The 15400-nt window shown below is 32.6% G+C and overlaps 1 pseudogene; it reads right to left on the reverse strand.

The window, feature by feature from the left end:
* The window catches only part of LOC149158050 (PI-PLC X domain-containing protein At5g67130-like), a 72970-nt pseudogene that overhangs the window by 22529 nt on the left and 35041 nt on the right, over positions 1-15400 (reverse strand).

The following is a 15400-nucleotide window of genomic DNA, read 5'->3' on the forward strand; positions in this document are numbered from 1 at the left end:
AACAGGGGCTCCCCACAAATTGGACAACTAGTCTGGCAATACCTCTTTTCAAGAGTGGTGACGTCAATAATCCCTCCAATTATAGGACCATCATGATAAACCCTTTGTTTTCAAAGCTATTTGGAAGCATGCTAGAAAATAAAAATTAGCAAGTAGGCAGAAGAAAGAGATAAGTGTGCTAAAGGGAAAGCAGGTTTTAGACCTAAACATTCCACAGTTGATCATTGTATAACTTTAAGGCACATCATTGAAAAAGTTTGGGAGAAAAAGGAAGAAGTCTTTTGTTGCTTTTTTGATTTCAGAAAAGCATTTGACTCGGTTCCCAGGGATGAGCTTTGGCACAAAATGGAGGAACTTGGGGTTCCTAAACATTCGAGAGCAGTTGTGCATAAGCTATATGAAGAGGTGAAAGTCAAAATTATAACTTCAGCAGGCATTTTTGAAAGTTTTAGAAGCAATATCAGAGTCAAGCAAGGTTTCCCACTATCTCCTACCCTTTTTGGTTTATATATCAACAAGCTTGAGGAGTGGTTAAATCTGCAAGGAGGTGCTGGTATCTATTTGGTCAAGTTTGTTATAAGGGTTATTTTGTATGCATATTATCTTATTCTGATTGCTAAATCAACTCTTGGTTTGCAAGAGCACTTACCATCCCTTGAGCATTTTTGTAGAAGTTTGGGGATGCAAGTCAATATCTCTGTGAAGTTTCCTAACTTTTCAATTTATCATTGTATTTTAGTTCTTTAATAATAAAAAATCATATTTTTTATACATCTTATTTTGTGAAATTTTTCTTTTTCCTAGACTGTATCATTATTATTAGTTTTGATTTTGTACATGCTATAAAAATATCCCCTTCATTAAGGAGATCATATTCATGACACACAAAATTGTGTTTAGGGATTAAATGACCTACATAGTATTTGGGATATTGTTTTGGATACATGTGTCCTTATTGTGGAAACCCTTGAGAGTATGGTTGGAAAAGGTACATATGAATCAATGTTTCCTTTTACAAATGCAGATGATTTATGTAATTTCAAATGGTTATGGTTATTTTTACTAGCATATTTTTTAGTTTTCTTCTCATATATAAAACCTTATTGAACACAATTTCTATGTAGAAAAAGAATTGGTTGGTCCAAAAGAAATTATGTTGCATCTGTGCTCTACATTTATAATTTGCAATCAAGGATTTCTTTTGACTAAACTTGAAGATAATCCCTAAATATATTGGATCATCATAGAAAGTTAAATATGTAAGCATGTTATGTGTTTCCATTTTCCTTTCTATATTTTAGTTTGGTGAGTGTTTGAGTACATAATACATTTTGTGTATTCGTTGTATTCATTAACCATCGTGAATAATCTAGACAAAGCCCAGGATAAAACCTTTCAACTACTAGAGTAACACCATGAGTATATTCATTGATCTCAAGCACCAAAAGTATATCTAACAACCCTCAAGCCAGATATAAGAATAACTTATGAGTTAGCAGAAGTTGAGAATTAAATCTGGGTAGAGAGGATAATAAACTATTCTTCTAACAACTTATGCTAAACCTATAAAATTGATTTGAGGACTAGTTACGAATGAAGTATATAATACAGATATGTTGAATTCCTTTTTTTGTTATGGGTAGTGTCTCTCTTAAAACTTAATTTTCAATGATTTTACTTTAAAGTTATAATATAAGAATTAAGCTTTTATTATTCTTTATCTTAATGTTAGGAGTATAGTAATGAGTTCATCATTGAGTACATTAGTTCCTTTTATATTTTAAATTTTTGTGTTAAGTGTAAGGTTTAAGGTAAAAAATTACATTAATTTAATTAAATAATAAAATTAATTCTATTATCTTGATGTAAGTTTTTTTTTTTATTTAAGTTTTTTTTTTTTTTTAAATTGCAACGCTTTGCATTTATTATAAAAAAAAAATTACATAGTTTTTATTTCCATATTCCCAATAATGCATAAAAATATAAAAAAACCCCAAATACCCACATTAAATAAAGATCCACAGCATAAACATGCTCCTCATTTCAACGGTATCCAACACTATAGTCCTTTCATAAGTAGTTTACAAGCCAGCTTCACCATCAAAACATTAACTAAATAAACTATAGTTCTAGGATATCAGTGATCAAATCACTCTTATACAAGAGCAGTAAACTTGAAAGGAGTAAAATCCAACATAAAATTTTAATCACAACCCCTACCTGGCATCAATCTTTCACAAAAACTTCAATTGGGTAAAAACTTTGAAGCTTTATTACAAACAGTACCGTCGATTTCTATCACCGTTAAATAGATATGGTCAATTATTAAGACCTTTGACAAACTGAGGAGAAAGAAAGTATTAAAGTAAAGCGATTCACTTCCATGAAGCGATTCATTTTGAAAGAAGTTACATCGCTTCTACATATAGCATTTATTATTCTACATATTCAAATTAGTTCATAACATCCGATGCTATCATGCATCTACAAAATTAGTAAATAATTTATAAATTGAGGTTCCACTGTCACTAACTCACCAACATGGTTAGTGAAAAAAATGAATGTCAAACATGAATGTCACCTGGTGTAGCCAACACATTAATGGTTTCAAAATTAAAAAACGTGTTCAACTAGAGTAATGGACAGAAAGGGGGAAACAACCTACCTCAATGTGGAAACCAAAAATTCCACCGTAGGAACCCAAAAAAAATTATTAATTTTGAAATTTGGTTGTTTTTTGGCTCTGATTTATCATTGGTTTGTTTGTTTGTTTTTGGTTGCCGCATGCTACAGGCGAACAAAAATCGCTCAAAATCCCTTCATTTTCTAGGATGATAGAGAGACAACGAGGATCATTACTCACTGCTAGCGATTGATGGTTCCACTATAGAAACTCTGGTTGAATATGAGTAAATATTGATAGAGAAAGATGAAAACTCCACTATGGCCATGATAGATTTGACTCACAACAATTAAGCACAAAATCTCATTCGTAAGCTTTCGCGATAAAGAGAGGATCATAATCGTTTCATCCATTGTAGTTTTGAGTTGGAAAACAGTGGTTCCACTGCAGAGAGTTGAAATCAATCGGCCAATTGGAGAATAACAGAATAATAAAAGGAGAAACTACCGAAAAGATCTCTATTAACTAATAGTAATAATTTAATATAGATTTTTAATTGAAATAACTTTTATAAAAAAATTATATTAACAATAATAATTGAAATGTATTTAATTAGAATGGAATGTATTTAATTAGAATTGTTTTAATGTTTATCAATATTTACTAACTAATTGATTTATATAACAATTAATTAAAAAATTAAATAAATATGATATTTATTTTATTCTCTCTAACTATAACACCACATTAATAAAAGCGTTGCAACAGATTGAAAGCTAGGTATCCCATTAACACGCTCAGTTATCAGCCAAGCACAATCTCCACTTTGAACGTCTCCTGGCTTTCATCTAAGTCACGTCGTACCAAAGCCGGGTGGTTGAAGCGTTCTCGAATCGATGCAGCGTCATGCGAGATAGTTCCAAATCCTGATTACTCAGCTGTAGCTTCTTCCCAACCCCATTGATAGCTGCGCGCCCGCCACAGTGGGACATAGCCGACGCAAATGTATTTCCAATAAGTTATGCATTAATGTCTAAAAAATGAGAAGTATACATATTATATCACAAGTTATCCATTGCTTTCACTCGGAAATGGTCAGATAAGTTCAGCAAATCATGTGAATTTTAAATCGGGCCTTCATCGATTGATTTCAACGCTACACGTAGAGATGGATTTCAAATAAAATGTGTTCATTTTAAGCCTTCCTTTAGGGATTTTTTGAGACCTTTTCACTGTAAGTGAAGCAGGTTTTATGATAATTTTGGCCATGTTCATTGTAGTCACTATAGTATATCCAGCAAGATCAATAGTGTTTGAAGAAACCTAATCTACTTCTTCTCCAATTTGACGGATGGAGTAATGGATCAGACAGACGAATTGAGTCTCCAGTCCGTCCATTCCACTCAAACTCACCGAGTGATTTTCCAATTCTTTCTATTCATTTCCCAGTTTATCCAATTGGCCATATCTATATCTTTTCTATTTATCGCTAAAAATATATTTTTAAACATTCAATTTATAATATTGATGATTAAAGTTTTTAGATTTTTGTGTGCATTTACCGTTTTTGGTGAACACTTCACCTATCTTCACTAACAGGGTGCAAACTGAGGATAGGAAGAGATTTAGATTAGAATATATATAGAAAAAGGATAAAAGAATTAGACTTTATCTATATATTCTAGTCTAGTTCTCTTCCTATCATCAATTTGATTCCTACCCCTAAAAATGGGTTAAAGATATATCGTTGGTCCATTATGAAAAATGTCAAGTACAAGAAGTGACATGATCAACATCGGGTGCCACATAAGTTTCAAGTGGGCGACAAACTCTAGTTGCATTTGTAGAAAGAACACCTTACAAGAGCCCATCAGAAGTTCATACCACTCTGATATGGTCCTTACACCATTACCAAGGTTGTTGGAAATAATGCTTTGGAGCACAACATTCCCCCATTCCTTGGCTTGCACCGAGTGTTCAATGTGGATTGCCCTCGACCATGCTTCCCACCATTACTAGACACATCAAAAATTGTAGTACATCAAACTAGAGACCAAGTTCATCAAAAGTTTCCACATCTCATGTAGGCACTCAAGGCAATGGGGACCATTGCTTCCTAAGGGCTGAGGAATGATCCAAGTGGATGTTTGTAGCCATCGACCTATCTCACTTGGACCGCCACCATTGTCTCTTTCAGTTTTCCAGTTTCTTTAATGGTAGCATAGTTTACTATTTTTGGTAGTTTTTTGGGTCCTAAACTTGTGGAGCCATTTTGAAGCTCTTAATTTTATTTTATTTATTCATTTATTTTTTGGAAAAATGGCTTTAGTGATTGTTATGACAATCACATGGGCAACTACAGTTCTCGAAGAGATCTTTCCAACGAGTTATCATACACGTTAAACAGAGATAATATGACCAAGTTACGACCCCGATAAGTTGGCTGCCCAACTAACCCCAATAGGGCCTATAAACTCTTGGTATTACATCTCCCCGGGTTAGGGTTTTGGTTGTTTAGGGTTTTATCTCATTATTCAATAATAAAAAGGCCCTTGAGCCTCATTGTAACTAAGTTCAGAGGCATGTAGCTGTCGCATCTCTTCTCAGAGATAAGCAAGCATCACTTGAGCTAGTCTTATTTCCATTCAGTTTGTCAGCATATTTCAGTATCTGATATTAATGAAATGAAGTGTTATTTAAATTGCATCTCTGTATTTATGGTTATATATGTAATTTGTTGCATTCCTATTTAAATCTGGATCACTACTCACAACAGACAAGGTTCTTAGTGGAAGTAGCTCATGACTTTCTTAACTCTTTTTGTTCTTCGAAACCTTTGATAAACCTTGCTTTGATACCCCTTGTTATTTAAAAGCAGAGATAAACATACAAACACAAGACAAATAAGTACACAAGATTCTACTTGAATAAATAAGTTTTATTCATTAATTATTCTCTCACATACATCCACCAAGTTGTTGTTATTCTCTCTTCTTACTTCACATTACAATGACCCAACCATGTATATAAGTACTAAACTTTCTAAATATGGAATTATGCAAAATCTAACTTTCTTTTCCTCATGAAAACTATGGCTTGATGCTTTAACTAATTTTTTCTAATTTCACTCTAACATAAATCACCATTTTTCTTTTCTTTAACATAGCCTTTCTTGACAAGGAATTAAATTTTTAACTTTGACTCACTTGACTTCTAATATTAGACTTAACTTGCTTTCCTTCACTTAACTTAACTCTCCATACATTGCATGCATACGAGAGTACTTACTATTTCTATCAAGTGAAACAATTTTGATCTATGACAAAGTTGTGATTGATGGAAATACCTCAAATAGGAAATTTGGGGATATGTTGGTATGAATTAGGGATTCCAGAGGTTTATACTACCTCCACCATGTACAACTTTTTAGACCTTTATTGGGATTCTAGAGGCAATCTCTTCCACCCAATTATTGTTGAGGGACTCCAGAGATATATACCCCCCACAAAATAATCAGTAAGGGACTCTAGAGATCAATGTCTCCACCCTTTAATCAGTAAGGGGCTCTAGAGATTAATGTCTCCACCCTTTAGGCAACAGGGATTCTAGAGAGCAATATCTCCACCCTCTAGGCAACAAGGATTCCATAGATATTGTCTCCACCGTAAATTTACTCTGGTTTTATAAAAATGGATGATACAGAAGGAGCTCATTCCTGTAGAATGAACAATAAATAAATATTGTCCACTACCCTTGAGAAGGAAGTGATGGGATTCTACTCTACCTAGTCGGTTTGGATTCCTAATGATGGATTCTACAATATTAAATTTAATACATTTGTGAGTGATGGCAGGGGACATCTTTCTCTATTTGCTAGGGAAGTGTTGTATTAGCTACAACACCTAGCAACACACTCCATTAATTTCTTTTTTACAGGGCCTTGGTTCTTCGGGGAGTATTGATTCATCATCCATATTACTTTGGTCTCCCCACTTACCCCATGAATAGACGTAGCCCCTGTCATGCGTTCTCGGTTAAACTCAACATAAAATTCAACATTATCACAATGTTTCGAGTTGGGAACGGTAGTGAAGTTCACAAGCTTAAGATTTTCAGAGTATAATTTTTCATATTTGGTGTTCCTCTGCTGCGAGTAAGTTTGGACAGTACACTGACAGAGTCACTACAAGAACACAAACATTTCTCTGCTGCTAGCGAGCCTGAACAATACCCCAACAGATTTTCTTGCTTCACTTCTCTGCGTAGGAGGCCTTTCTCTTCTTTCACCTTTTTTTTATATAGGACTATGCACTGGTACTTATTTATTTTGGACGGAAGAGGGATCTTGACTTATTGAGAGAAAGACATGTTGTTACTTCAAAGAAGCATGTAAAGACCTCTGGTTTAGGTTTGCTCGTTTAGATTTTTCCCCTTCTCCTTTTCTATTAATTTGATAAACGTGAAAACACCAAAACATAAAGAACTGAATACAGGCACAAAGTTTCCTTAATAGATACGAGTTTATGGTTTGGACAAAACTCTTCTTACGGATGGAATGTATTTTCCATCAGAACTTCATCAGCCAAAAGACTCTAATTGACCCCCTCACTCAAGTATCTGCTAAGATGTCTAAGAAAATATCTTCCATATTGTGATGAATATGTTGGTGATTCTTAGACATGCCAAGTTCCACTATATTATTATGCCCCAAGTTGTAAAGGTTTTTCTCCATGAGTGAATGTCCATATCTTGAATGAGAATGGCTATGCTCCAAATGAGAATGTGCGTGTCCTTAATGAAAATTTCTATGCTCCGAATGAGAATACTTGTGTCTCGAATGAGAATGGCTATGCTCCAAATGAGAATTTTCATGTCCAAAATCAAAACGGGTATGTAAATGGTTGTTTTCACAATGTTGATGATTTTCACTAGTGTTGCCAACATGGTGAGATGTACATGTAGATTTTGTTTCTTCACTATTTAGAGCACCATATTTTTTCCCTAAATCATTATACTACTGTGTAATTAACCTCACATTCACATTGTAAATCCAAGCATAACACTACTATTTTTAATGTGAATGCCACCATTCTTGATCATCGTCTAATATCTAATTTTCTTTATGTCCCTAGTGTCATCTCCACTATTGGAATTCATGTCATCTGGCTCACCTTTTCTTTCATTTTAGTTTTGTGGTGTTGCAGGAAGTACATGATCGTGTGCAGTAACCCCACCCTCCTTTTTCCACAAGAAAGACGACGTGAATTGCCATTATTTTTGGCTTGAAGGAATGGTAGTGGACTCAAGAGTGGAATTATCTCCTGAACAACCAATAATTTCCTCTTTCATATAACAACTTCCCACTGTCTTAGGTTTGCCTGACTTGACTTCTCAATTAAAAGGGATTCTTCCAAGAGTTGGAGTTCTATAGTAAATGCAAGAGGAATACCCTTTCCGGAACTCTGAGAAGAATATGTTGTCCAAAGCTTTGTAGTAAATGCCAGAGGAATACCCTGTCTAGAGCTCTAAAGTAAATGAAAGAGGAATACTTCCTTCCCTTTTTCTCTGCAAACAAGACAAATTAGGTTGTCATGATTTACATTTGAAGCAATACACAAAAAAAGGAATGTGTGAGAACATTTCGCAATGAATATTGCATGGTGTGAAAATAAAAATAGAACAATGATAAAAAAAAACTAATGTGAATGCAACAATCCTAGTTTAACATGGATAATAAAATTTAACCTCTCTTTGAATGTCATAAAACCCACTAAGGTTGATGATTGGGGTTTGTGTAAATTCAAAAAATCGAACCCACTTTCACTTTAGGTCCATTGTGCTTAAAAGAAAAATAAAACAATCATCAAAATAGATGTGAACGTAAGGATCCTAGTTTAACATGGATCAATAAAATTTAACCTATATGTGTATGTCATAAAACCCACTAAGGTTAAAGATTGGTCTGTGTAAATTGAAAAAATGAAGTGATAAATTGCACTTCAAAGAAATCCACTGCTAAGAAATTAGCCTATCAGTTTCCTACAACCTAGTGAAACATGCTCAAAATGTTTAAGAGTACATCAAATTTTTCTTTGTAGGATTTGGATCCACTGGGTTGATCTAGGAAGAAATTTTCGAGAACCAATGACTAGGCTTTTGAGATTAGATTCTTTGATTCAACACGTTTAGTGTTGGATCCTACTACCAAACCAACATCTACATCTACCAAAATAGTTTCTCATCAATCCCTCCCTATACATCATTAAAGGCATGAGATCATAGGTTTTGTAAAAATTACATTGATTTTTCACCACATGGTTCCACTAATAAGAGATTCAGTCTAAAGCCTCTTTGGAAGCTATTGAGGTAAATATTATAAGGCGATAGTTTTTCACGACCATGTCACTCACAATGTGGCAATCACTACCATATTTGGGCATGGCAAGCCCTCGGTACCAATACTTCATCAAATCAGCTTTGGTGAAGACTTCGGTCAAACCTTTGGTAGCTTTGACATAGTCCTTGATGAATATGGTGATGATTTCAAAGGGATTGGCTTCCAAAAATTCCTTAATCTCCTTCAATTTACTCACAATTGGCATCTATAATAGACCCATATTCCAAATAAACAAAATATTTAAATATTAGTTTAGTTAAATTTAAAGAGGGTTGAAAAAATCTATAATCAATTGTAATCTATTAATGTATTTAATGCTTGACATGGCTAGGTTCAAATCTCTTAAATGAAATAGACCTCAATATGAGTAAGACTAGTTTAACTTTACATCCAAGGCTTTAGTTTCACTAGTTACCATCAATATTATTGAGCATTTGGGTAAATTCAAATCTCCTGAATAATGTGGACCTAAAGGTATGGTGCATTGATTTACAATGAAAAATAATACCCTAATAGCCTGAATAGCACTTTGAATGTGGAAAATTATGCTCGAACGTATTTAATTTAAACAATAAAAGAATTGTAGTAGTTAATCAAGGGACTTTCAATTTTGACCTACAAAAGTTGTGAAATTGTAGCAGTTGCCTCGAAGGAATGACAGAACCAAATATCATTCTCGTAATCATACATGTCCAAGACTAGCCCTCTAGCACCATTCTGCAAAAATTTCCCCAAATTAAATACCCTAATTGATTGAAGTCTCAGCTAAACTCCCAATGATTCAAATACCCTAATTGCCCTAAAATGTTTCACAGGCCATACATACATTTAACTAATCCACAATGCTAACTTCTTGGTTATTATAAGTGAATCTTTGGACACCTGTCTACGATTTTTCTTCGACCATTGTATAAGAATTGTTGGTCGTCAACCATGAGTATTTATTGAAAGGTAGGCCGCCCACCTAAATAAAAATAAAAGAGAATGCCAATGATTTGCAGCGAAATTAAATGAAAATCAATCAGAATATTTCAAAGTTGAAAATGATGTCTTTAAAGTTGGCTTTGTAGTATTAGTCCTGGTGCATCTGTAACTTGAGTCACCCACTAAACTACATAACATGCATTGAAGACTTGTGACACAATCACTGTCCTCTGTATAAATATCATGGACCTATTGGGAATAAAAGGGAGAAACAAATGAGAATACCCTCTTATTGCCCTGATTGATTCTAAGGTTATTACAACCAAAATAGAATATGTGGGCTACACGATATGATCCCACAATATGGAAAGTCCTATTGGAACAAGTTGCTCCTGCGCCACTAGTGGGAAAGAGCACAATTGTAGCCATGAACAAGATGATGAAAAGTCTACAAACACATTGCATATGTACTTCTCGAAATTTGAATACAAGTCCCTAGCATGCTTAATCTAGAGCGGGGAGACAACAGAACCAAACCTTTAGTCAAGGGATCATTTTCAATATTGCTCACCCTTGGGCTCGCACTAGTGTTGCATTGCAACTGCAGGCAGCACTGAGACTGAAAACACATCCTAAGACTCGAACTCGAGACAATCGACGAAAGAGAAGACTGAACTCTAAGATCATAGATGAAATTCGGAAGTTGCGAGATCCTGCGATGTGGTAAAAATTGATTTAACAAAGTAGGATGAAAATTGAATGCTCTCATTGACCAAATCTTCCTAGCCAAACCCTGTAGAGAAACACTTTCAATGTAATTATATTTTTAGAATGTGACATGTATATTGTAATTGTTTTAAAATCAAATTATCTTTAATTTATTATTTTTGTGTAATTTTTAATATAATTTTCAAATAAATATACATTAAATTAAATACTTAAAAATTAGTTAAAAATATTCTAACTTTTCAAAATGTTATATTTTAATTTTATATTAATTAGAAAAATAATATAATTATCATATTGTAATTTTATATTTAATTAAAAAAGATTAATAAAAAAAGAAAAATATAATATAAAAGAAAGAAATTGATATGATTAAATTACATGTGATTTAATATCTATTTTCAAAAATTAAAAATATAATTATCCCCTATCCACTCAAGGAATCTTTTTGCAAATTTCCTGAATGCAACAATAGAAAAGTTGTCTCTAATCGTATCAACAGAGAGAATCTTTTTGCAAATTTCCTGAATGCAACAATAGAAAAGTTGTCTCTAATCGTATCAACAGAGATCAAAGGGACAAAAGAGGAATTAATATCTAGGGAATATTACCAGGAATAGTTGTTGTGTTCTTCAAGGTCAGCGACCCAGTAAAACTAAGAGCCCAACAAATAGTTGTCTTTATATAATATAACATGAATGGTAAGTAAAATAGCAGCCTTAACATAAGTGTGAGACAGTAGTAGCCCGCAAACTTACAGATTTATGGCGCAATGTCAAAGTCAATTTTGCAAGTGTTAGATAATATTGCCTTAAATTGATATGGTTTTTTCTTAATTGTTAATTGTCTTAAATGAGTTTCGTCTTAATTGCTATTTTCTTAAATATAAAGTTTTGTCCTAAAATATTTTTGTCTCAAATTGTTTTTGTTTTAAATAAAAAAAATTCTCTTAAAATACTCTTGTTTTTGTTTAAAATATAAAGTTTTGTCATAAAATAATTTTTTCCCAAATTGTTTTTGTCATAAATATAAAGTTTTGTCTTAAAATATTTTTGTCTCAAACTCATAATCCACTTGATATTAGATTTTAATGTAAAATAACTAAAACAAAAAGTAAAAAAATATATTAAAAAGTGAAAACCTAGTAGTGTCATTTGAGAATAGTTTAAAATCCCATGTACACAAAATTTAAGTTAATTGTTTTGAGTGTATTTCTATACATTAAATTTAAAATATTTTATAAATATGATTTACAAAGTTTTCCATTACATTTGTTTGTTTATTTCATTATTTTGAGTTAAAATTACATAATTAAAGATTTAATTTAAAAAATGCAAAAAAAAAAGTGTGAATTGTTTTGAATTTTTCTTAATTTATCAAATTATGAAATATTCTCAAAATATGATGCGCAACGCTGCACATTACATTTATTGATTTATATCAATTCAATTCCATTGGAAAGATATAGATTACAGATTTAATTTGAAAACAGTCTGAAATCTGAGGGACAACAACTAAATAAATTGTTTTGACTTTACTTGTTTATTTGGGAATATTCAAAGTTAATGATTTTTACTTTGTCCAGTAAATCAAATTCTGAAATATTATAACCATATAATATGCTTCATAAATATTCCAACTAAATAGTATGCAAAACTATTATTAGTTTTATTTTATTTTTATCCATCAAATTCTGAAATATTCTAAAACTATTATTAGTTTTACTTTATTTTTATTCATCAAATTCTGAAATATTCTAAACTTATAATATGCCAAGCCGCTTATTACAACTATTAGTTTATTTTAATTATCTTCACACAATTTGAAATATTAATAAATTTCTAAATATTATTCAAACATGGAGGTTTCATATCCAAAATCTACATTTTGCATCGCATAAAAATGACCATATAGAACTAAGTTGTTCCACGTTTGTCATGGGGTTTATTTCTCCCATGTCCCATAATTCAAAGGCCATCTACAGTAAACCTAGTGCTTTTATATTAGATATCATTTTTTGGGATTCAACTACGTGAAGTAAGTCATTTATCTATGACCATTTCCATGAGAGGTAGTCGTAACTGACTAATTTCTCATGGTTTTTGAATAGTCCACTTAGCCCATCTACAACAAACCTAGAGCTTTTATATTAGATATCATTTTTTGGGATTCAACTGCATTAAGTAAGTCATTCATCTATGACCATTTCCATGAGAGGTAGTCGTAATTCACTAATTTCTCATGATTTTTGAATAGTCCACTATTTCTCATGATTTTTGAATAGTCCACTTAGCACTCATTGTATCGGGTGAGCATTAGATATCATTTTTTGGGATTCAACTGCCTTAAGTAAGTCATTCATCTATGACCATTTCCATGAGAGGTAGTTGTAACTCACTAATTTCTCATGATTTTTGAATAGTCCAATTAGCATGCATTGTATCGGGTGATGCTCACAGGGGTGAAGAAGTGGGATTGAAACTAGTGAAATGAATCACATAACCATTTCCATGAGAGGTAGTCATAACTCACTAATTTTTCATGACTTTTGAATAGTCCACTTAACACGCATTGCATCGGGTGATGCTCACAGGGGTGAAAAAGTGGGATTGAAACTAGTGAAATGAATCACATAGCCTTGATCATCATTTTCGGGGCTTGCACCAGGTAACTAGGACTTCATGAGAGGTCACCCATCCCAGATCGCCTCTAGCTCAAGCACGTTTAAGTGTGGAGTTTTCCCCACAGTCAAACCTAGTTATCTTGCTACCCCATTTGCAAAACCTTAGCAAGTATTGTGCCTCATGAACCATTCAAGTAGAGTTCCCTCCACTCTTTTGAATTGAATTTATCAAGGGGTTTTAGCATTGCATTATATTAGATGTCATTTTTTGAGATTCAACTGAATTAAGTAAATCATTCATCTATGACCATTTGCATGAACTTTTATATTGTTTTTTTTAACATTTGACTAACCACTAAGTGAGTTATTCTCTTTTACTCAACAAAGTAGAATTACGTAATATAATACGTACGGCTTCAATCCCTGAAAGAATCAAACGGCCCGCCACTTTATTGTGAAAGGCAAAGAATTGTGTAAATAATACGTTTGACCTCAATGCTGGAAAAAATTAAACGGTCTGTAATTTTTCGTGATAGCTCTGTTTTGTATTTAATTAAGATCTATTTTAAATAAGGATTTAAAATGAGTTCAATGTAAATTTGTTATAAGTTGATATTATTTAAATGTTTCGGATATTATTTATTTATTTTTAAATTTTTGGATTTTTTTTATTTAAACTAAATGAGTATATAGGTAGTTTTATAAATTATATAGAGTTGGAAAATGATATCTTGTTGGATTATAAAATTAACGTCTCCGATTAATAAAAGATAAACAGCGTTACACATTATATTGAGCTATCAAATGACATCATATTATATTGTAAAACTAGAAATTGTCCCAAAAGGTACAAAGAGAGGCCGATAGGATTATTAAATTGGAATTGTTGAATTTTTCTAGAAGAGTTAATTGGTTTGTGGAAAACCTTGTTTTCTTGGACTGGATCATTGTGCAATTAATTTTCTTTAGATGTTTTGTTTATATCTATATTACAAGGAACACATTGAATGTCTTATTTCATTTTTAAGTAAGTTAATTACCCAAAATCAAGAGGTTAAGTTAATTACCCAAAATCAAGAAACCTCTATAGATGGCCAAGCATATACGAAGAATACATCTCATTCATATGCAATACCAAATCCATCTTTTCTTCTCTCTAAGTAAAATTTCAAAAGCATGAACACATGCCATTTCATATGCACAATAAACCCAACTCTTGAAATTTCAATGCTTGGATGACGATTGTTGATGCATAGGAAGGCCTATTAGCCTAAACATAATCATCGCACATATTCGACATATATAAACATAATCATCATACATACTCGACATACATACTTATTGCCAACTGAAATCTATTCAAACAAAAACCCAAACCGCATATGATTTGCTCATAATTATAAACATCCACTTCCCTGGCAGAAGTTAATGCCTATGTGATTTTGTGAACTTGGTGGTCCACTAAGGTATTTGTTCGTTGAGTTTTTCAGTCCCGAAGATTTGGCACAAAATCGAACACTCTGCAGTCCTGTTCAATGTTGTTGATCTTTCTTCGAAAAGACAAAGCATACACGGAGGCAGACAAGGGTTGGAACAAGCTTCTTGTGAAAATTTTCTGCAAAAATTTCTTAGAATAGCATAATGTATAGCCTATTGTTTGTTCAAGATTTTCACTGTTCAGAGATTGGAAACCGTAATCGAGCTAGAGAAGTTCCATTGCAATTGTAAGAACATGAAGTCAAATACAAGACGCTAAACTTTAAATGACATTATTTTTTGGAAGGACTCATCGTATTTACTTTACCTTTTATGTAAATGACATAATGCTTCAATCAAAGCACTCACATAATGCCTCGATCAAAGAACTGAGATGCATATTATAAAGAGATGATTTAGTTTGTTATTTTAATTTTCCAAAGCTAAATGTTTACAACGTGAACAGCTGAACATCTTAACAGAATTGAACTCGTCCTCGGTGTCAGTGTTTAGATAAGGTCTTCAAAACGTTTAACATGCAGTTACAACACAAATGAATTAGGCTATTTATAAAATACTTTCGAAATGCAAACATTTACACACTTTGCCTAGCTTTGCCTTGTTTTCTTTA

This window comes from Pinus tabuliformis, chromosome 5_2 (assembly GCF_031772625.1).
Source record: "Pinus tabuliformis cultivar Carrire ecotype Pingquan chromosome 5_2, CPIR1, whole genome shotgun sequence".
Taxonomy (NCBI): Eukaryota; Viridiplantae; Streptophyta; class Pinopsida; order Pinales; family Pinaceae; genus Pinus; species Pinus tabuliformis.